Raw genomic sequence first — 6,290 nt, forward strand, 5'->3', positions numbered from 1 at the left:
TGACCCAACTTGTTTCTAAAACCTTTGGAATGATTACTCATCTATGTATTTTAGGGTATGTTCATCCTATAGATTCTTATTATCCTTAAAAAGAGACACAAACAACTACATAAAACTATAAGTAAGGAAATCGATTTTACACGTTTATTGTAGGTTGTAATACCTTTACACAAAATACATATTAGTACAACCTATCCTAAGATAGAAACAAAGTGCATGTGCAGACTTCACTGGTCATTTCAAAAACTGATAATAAACATAATATTATGTTAGGTGTAATAATATTATGTTGGTTATATTACCAGAAGGTCGCATCGCGTCGTAAAAAAGATTCGTTAGATTTTACCTATGTTGTAATTAACAAGCTTTAAACTATGCAGTGTCCAAATGTAAGAAGTAATCCAATTAAATTAAATTCAGACATTTATATCCAAGGTTAATCTCAATATTTTTATAATAAATTCTTTCGGGTATTTCGAGCATAGTTAAGTACAAATAAGTTCGTACGAGAGATTATAATAACGTTATCATGTATAATGTATAAAATTATTTCAAATCAAAACAAAAAACTAAAGTATTGTATAAAAAAACCAAATTTAAAAATCGGTATTATTTTAAAAATTAAATTTAGACAAAGTTAATCTTTAGTTACTACGTAAGTCATTGATATACCTAATGATGACGTAGGTATATTTAGTTCGTCATTTCGTATCTTAAATTGACGAAGTCTCATTCTTTACCTACTTGTTAACTATAATAAAAAAAATATATTATAAGTAAGTTATTCTTGAAACTACCCCGTCCGAAATTACTTAAAAACTGTCGGTGCTTGATTTTTTCACAATTATTATAATATTACTTATGTTTTTAACGTTTAAAATTTCTCTATGCTATTCTAATATAAAATGCTCGTGTCACAGTATTTGTGCGCGAACTCCTCCTAAACGGCTCAACCGATTTTAATGAAATTTTGTATGTACTTTCGTTGGTCTGAGAATAGGTTTTTATCTAAGTACTTTTTATATTAAATACTAAAAATAATTGAAGACGCGAGTTGAAGAACACGATAACTAACATTTTGTAACATACGGACATTTACTCATTTTTAGGGTTCTGTAGTCAACAAGGAACCCTTATAGATTCGGTCTGTCCGTGCGTCCGTCTGTCCGTGGTTTTGCTCAGAGACTATAGGACCTACAAAGCTGTAATTCGGCATGAATGCACATATTAATAATGGACAAAATGGTATATAAAATCTAAAAAAAACTACTTTTTTTCATGGTACCTTACCTACACCAAACTAATATATATTCTGTGCCTACATATCAAGCCGGGATGATAATTTTTTTCTCGCACCCCCCCCCGCCTTTGGATAGGTTTTTTTTTTTAAATATTACGAGTATTCATAGATCATTTTCAGATTTAGGGATCCATTTGTGAAATATGAAGTTTCAAAGCGGAAAAAATCGTTAGAGTCCAGTGTCCTTCTACCAGCAAAACGGTTGCTTCTGGAAAGGATGTGAAAAACTACCTTCATCACCATGCTACACATAAAATACACATTTTTTTTATTTCAAATCATGTTTCCGGTCCTAAAGCCTCCATTTATGCAATGAGATGTGATTTTTGTTACTGTTAGTTATTGTGTTCTTCCACTCACGTCTTCAATTTATATGGCAGAACAACGTTTTCCGGGTGTAGATTATATTATGATGTCTAATGTTCAGCCAAAAGAATGTTATAGTATCCATTAATACATATTTATTAATAAATGTTTTTATTTCCATTTAAGTCCTACAGTTTATATATATTATACAGAATGTACATAACATGCGCACAGTCATGGGCGGACCCAGGCAGGGGCAGGTAGTAGGTACCCTAGAAGATAAAATAAACGTTAATTTTCCTGGCAAGTGGGAATTCAAAACGTGTTACCTACTCTGCGCAAAATGTTGGAAACCAAATACTTATCTTTTCAATTTTCTGTCAGATTAATAAAAGTCAATTTTCATGATTTTTTTGTTTCTATAAACCAGACCGAGCATCTTCTCGAACAAGGTATGCTGCCCTTCCCTAGCTGAAATCCTGGGTACGCCCATGCGCACAGTTCAATATGTAGTATATTTCACTAGATATACCTAGTCATACAGATACATATACAAAACATAATAAATAATAATAGATAGCATTCGACTACAAATACATAATTTCTATTAAAGTTTTCTGTTATAATTTTTTTTGCCCAATCCGAGTTTTGCCTTGTCCAAAAAAGCGATCCCGGTATTGATGAATAGATAGCGTGTCAGCACTGGGTTTATGACTTAATAAACTTTTGTTGTTTATTAATTATTAGACAAGGAAAGAGAGTCCATACATTATTATCGGTATCTACCTAATTAGTAATTAGTAATGATAAGTTTAAATATTAATATTATAATTATTTTTTTAATTTTACAAGAGAACATATTAATATGGATTTTGGTGGATTTTTTATGAGGTGGATTTCAATAGCATAGGCTATAAATTATATACTTACAATTTACATATATGTAATAAACCATAAATGGTTCCATTTATTTGTACTAATTGATTCGTTGACCTCTTCTTTTCAACAAATCTTTAAACATACATTTATGACATTATGTTTAATCCCCCTCACTAATAAAAATATTTAAATAGTGGATAAGTTTTAAAAAGTTTTGTCGTCGTCTGAATTCTGATACACTGTAAAAGTCGCCAAAAGACAAAACATTGTATAGCTTATCTCAATCATTGTGTAATTTTTATTAGTAAATGGATATAATATTATGTGTAAGTTGTAACCTTGGAGTTAGGTAGGTGTATCTACAGGTAGTACCTACCAAATTAAATGTTTAGAAGTCATTAAGTCATATACTATTTGTGAATTGTGATAAAATATACTGTGTTATTGTAACGGATTACTAAAATTGATAAGGGATTAATTTTGTTTCTTTTTTGTTGCTTTTTATTTTTAATATCATTAACTATATAATAAAACAGCTACAGGAAAACAGTATAGAAAATTGTTAAATAATAAGATTTTTGTTTTGGCTCACTGAATATTTTATTATACTTTATGTCATATCATAACTCATAAGTCATAACACAGACATGTTTCATTAAACATTAATTTCTTTAATTTTACCTACCGTTAAAAGTTTGTATCGCTTTCATAACAGAGTATGGTACATTCTTTAAGTCATAATATTATTATGTTCTTATCAGATTTTTGTCATACATTTTTTTTTTGCAAAAATATGGCAGATGGGTACTTTTGTTTATATATATATTTTTTTGTTATTATGATGCACAAAGTAGTAGGTATTCTAGTCTAGTATTTTGCATTTAGTTGATCATTGTGTAGTCATTTGCCTATTAAATTTAATAAAAATTCCAATTTGTTATAGGGAATAATATTGTTGAAAATATTGTTTCAAACTTCTTCTTCTTAAAATCTTAAAATTAATTATTATTATAACAACTATGTCCCTTATTAATAAAAAGATCTTCACTGCGTACATACACATGTATGTATGTACCTACACAGTCCTTGTCTGATGAGCTATGAAATCAGTATATTATTAACACAGAGTAGACCTATTTATTACTAAGGATTCCATTGTAAGTAGAAGTTTAATATTGTTACTACCTTTAAATCTATTAACACTATTAGCTCAGTCAACAAAGTAGTTGTAGAATGCGTGAGCGGTAAATGGGAACCTAAGCAATTTCTGTAGGAACTTATTCAGGGTAGTTAAGGACAAAACATACTAAAAGTCCTGACGTCTAGGAGGTCAAAAACAAAGGTCTCAATTTTTGTTTTTTCGCCAATAACTAAAAAACGATGCGTTGTAGCAAAAAGTATTCTATGACGAAATTACAGCTTATCAAATCCTACTAATATTATAAAGGCGACAGTTTGTTTGGATGTATAGATGTATGGATGTGTGGATGTTTGTTACTCTTTCACGCAAAAACTACTGAACGGATTTTAATGAAACTTTACAGTAATATAGCTTAAACATCAGAATAACACATAGGCTACGATTTTAACCGACTTTCAAAATGGGGGAGGTGTTATGTTCGTTTTCTTATGTTCAACGATTACTCCGCCGTTTGTTAACCGATTTTCAAAATTTGTCTTTTGGTATATAGGGTATGATCCCAATTTGGTATTATATTGGTTATATATTAAATTTATAGGGAAACATGTGGTGACTTCGGTTTCGTCAGAAGTATTCTAAGCTATGTAGCTAGTAATGCTACCAACAAGTAAGATTTTGCACCGAGGTATACCTGGTATACCGTGGTTCGGAAGGTGCTGAGAGAACTCCTGATTCTTTATATATACAAGTTTGGGAGTTTTGGCGTTGTTTTAAGAACGGAAAGCATAATATTATGCTACTATGCAAATTAAATTCATCATCAACATCATCATCATCACTACCATATTATACCATGTTATTGGTACTTTTCATAGTCTTTTAGATCGAGACTCGAGTTTGTCAAGCGAAAATAAAAAAAAATCTATACCTACTTAATATGATAAACCTGAAGAGTATGTTTGCTTGAACGCGTTAATCTCAGGAATAATAGGTCCGATTTAAAAACTTATTTCAGTGTTAGATAGCTCATGTATCGAGTAAGACTATAGGCTAAGACTAATACGACCGAAGAAACTCAGGAAAATGTGGGAAAAACGGGGGAAATATTAGAAATTACGAACTACTGTAGCAATTTTTATGGCAATATTTGGTACAGATATAGAGTAGACCAAGTGAAGGGAGTAGGGACATAATAGCTATTTTTTGGGAAAATGTACGGTTTCCGTATCATTACTAATTTACGCGGGCGAAGCCGCGCGGGACATCTAGTTCTCTATAAATTAGATTTTTAAAAGTCAATTTTCATGATTTTTGTTTCTATAAACCAGACCGAGCACATACAGTTTTCCAAATTCTCATCCGTTTTCAAACTACACGCTCAGGAAAAGTAAAAAATAAAATAGCTATATTTTTAATATGTATTCCTTTCTAATTCTGTTTGCAGCGAAAAAATATTGTTCTTAGTAAAGCCTCAGACACTGGTAAGTCGTCTATTGTTCTTGGCGTCAAGATATTAGCTTCATTTTTCCACCCTCACTCTCGAAGGGTCAGCTCATTCCCGATGATTCATGATGTTTTTTATACATAATATAACTAAGCTGGCAAACAAGAGTATAGTCTATCTGATGTAAAATGGTTACCATAATGCCTATGCGACGTCTGCAGCACCAGGGGTGATACAAGTGCGTTGCCGCTTTAAGGGGTGTGATGAGGGGAGGGGATGTAGGGTTCGGTGAGTGAGGCCATAAAGAGTGAAGCTATAAAGCTATTATTCAAACATAAATATAAAGGAATATTTAAAAATAAAGCTTTTTTTAATTTTCACTCAGAGATCTTTCTTTCAAGATGAGGGGATGGCTGAGGGGTTGAGGGCATCAGGGATGTATGATTCGGTGAGTGAGGCCCTCTCACTCACTGAACGAAGCACAGAAGAGATAAGGCTATTTTTCAAACAGAAATAGAAAGGAATATTTAAAACGAAAGCTTTTCTTAATTTTCTTTTTTAACTTTCACTTTTCCTGAGCGTGTAGTTCGGAAACGGATGAGAATTTGGAAAAACTGTATAGAATCTAATTTATAGAGAATTTGATATGCTTTAATTTCATCATAGAATATTTTTTGCTGCAACACATAGTTTTTAGTTATTGGCGAAAAAATAAAAATTTAGACGTTTGGCGTCCCCCCCCCCCCCCCCCTCCCTCCCTACGGCTCACCTCCTAGACGTCAGGACATTCAGTATGTTTTGTCCCTAATCACCCTGAATAAGTGCCAGCAGGAATCGCTTAGGTCCCGCTCACGCACTCTATACCCTCTTTTGAGTCATTCGTTAATCGGACTATATGACTTTGAGTCATCACTATATTTTAAGTTCTAGTCATTTATGCAGAAGTACTAAAATGTTTTGTAATAGTTTTTATAGTATTAGATTATTATATCCTATAATTAAAATCTAAAACTTCTGACTAACGTGTATTTTGTTAACGTGTTTTGGTGATATGTAAAATACCTAAATATATTTTGAATAAAATTTCAATCTGTCTTTTATTTCCCTTTAAACACCGACGCCATTGTTCATTCTTATATTAACAGTGAAAGTATAACGTTATAAATGCGAATGTCTCGTCTGTCTGTAGCCGCTTGCAACTTAATCGATTTCGATGTTCG

Source organism: Aricia agestis, chromosome Z (assembly GCF_905147365.1).
Source record: "Aricia agestis chromosome Z, ilAriAges1.1, whole genome shotgun sequence".
NCBI classification, from domain to species: Eukaryota; Metazoa; Arthropoda; class Insecta; order Lepidoptera; family Lycaenidae; genus Aricia; species Aricia agestis.